Raw genomic sequence first — 1751 nt, 5'->3', positions numbered from 1 at the left:
CCAAGGAATGTCAAAGATTGCCAGCAAACCACCTGAAGCTACGGAGAAAGGCGCAGGGCAGATCCTCCCTCACAACCCTCAGAAGGACCCAGCCCTGATGACACACTGCTCTTGGACATCTAGCCTCCAGATCTGTGAGACAGTAAATTTCTGTGTTTAAGCTGCCCAGTTTGTGGTGGTTTGTTAACGGCAGTCTTAGCCAACATATACTATTAATGGATTTCCTAATGTTAAACCAACTTCATATTCCTGGAATCAATCCCACTTGGTTTTGGCTGGCTCCTAATAATATCCAGGATACTAACAAAGTATAAGCAGTGTTTCAGAGTAGCATGGAATTGAGAGCAAGTCAGAGTTCATGTTTGTCCTTCGTATCTCTGTTTTCCATGGTGTCTGCTCGTCCCTCGAGTTCAACATGGCTCTCCCCTTTCCTGAGCTCTCAGGAGAATACTGTTTGTTAGTTTTCTGTGTCCTGAAAAGTTCTGTGTGTCCAGCTCCACTCCTCTCCCTCGAGATCCCATTCCCTTGGCTAGATGGGCGTGCGGGAACTGGTTAATGAGGTTACTTGAGTACTCCACCCCAAGACACTAAGCTCCGCATTGAGCCAGTCCCCTTGCCAGCAGGTTTCTTTTGAAAGTAAAAACGTTAGTTGTTCAGTTGTCTCCTACTCTTTGCGACCCGATGGGCGGTAGCCAGCCAGGCTCCTCTGTCCATGGAATTCTCCAGTCAAGAATAATGGAGTGGCTAGAAATTCCCTTCTCCAGGGGATCTTCCTGATCCAGGGATCGAACCTGGATCTCCCACATTTCAGGCAGATTCTTTACTGTCTGAGCCACCAGGGAAGCCCATGGGATCTTTAAAAGAAATTACTATTTATAAGAATTTCACTTGGGGGACTTCCCTGGTGGTCCAGTGGCTAAAATTTCACCCTCCCAATGCGGGCCGCCGGGGTTCAACCCCCGGTCAGGGAACTAGATTCCTCACACCGCAACTAGAAAACCACGCGTGCTGCAATGAAGGTCGAAGATCTAGCGTGCTGCAGATAAGACCCGGCACAGCTAAATAAATATTAACACAAAAGAAAAATTTCACTTGGGAAACTCTGTTACATACAGGAGCAGTGAAGATAGGGGTCTGCTGTCCTGCAGTACAAAAGCTTCCCTCCACGGCTCTGGTGGGGAGGAGGCTATGAAGTCCTGCAGAACTAGGAGGAGGGAACGGGCTCAGCTCTGGGTGACAGACACTCTCTCAAGAGAAGTGGAAAGGGCTGCCTTGTGAGGGAATGAGGTGCCCATTTACAGGCGGATGTAGCAGAGGTGGGGCAGTCAGTCAAAGAGCCATCAGAGGTGAAGAGGAGGCGGGGGGAGAGAGGAGGAGGGGAAGGGCACAAGAGTGGAGTCAGATGGGGTGTATAGGCTCCCAGGTCTGCCATTTCCTAATTGTGTGACTGGGGCATCTCCCTGAGGCTCAGTTCTGTCATCTGTAAAATGGGGCTAATGAGAGCTCCTGCCAAGGGTGGTTGTGAGAATTAAATGGGAAAAGCGCCTACACCGCAGGCCCCGCGATGGCACCACTTGGTGAATCAGTTTATAACAACCAACCAGCAGGGACCTGGAGCCAGAGCATCATCAGAGCCCTGCCTCTTCCCCCCACTCTTTCTGGGAGACCAGGCTCTTCCTGGCTTGTCTGGAAACCCCCCTCCCAACCCCCAACAAGAGCAAGGCCAATGCCTCTCCCACTCCACCAGATTG

The sequence above is a fragment of the Bubalus bubalis genome, chromosome 16, assembly GCF_019923935.1.
Source record: "Bubalus bubalis isolate 160015118507 breed Murrah chromosome 16, NDDB_SH_1, whole genome shotgun sequence".
In the NCBI taxonomy this organism is placed as follows: Eukaryota; Metazoa; Chordata; class Mammalia; order Artiodactyla; family Bovidae; genus Bubalus; species Bubalus bubalis.
Note: the sequence above shows the minus strand (reverse complement) of the source record.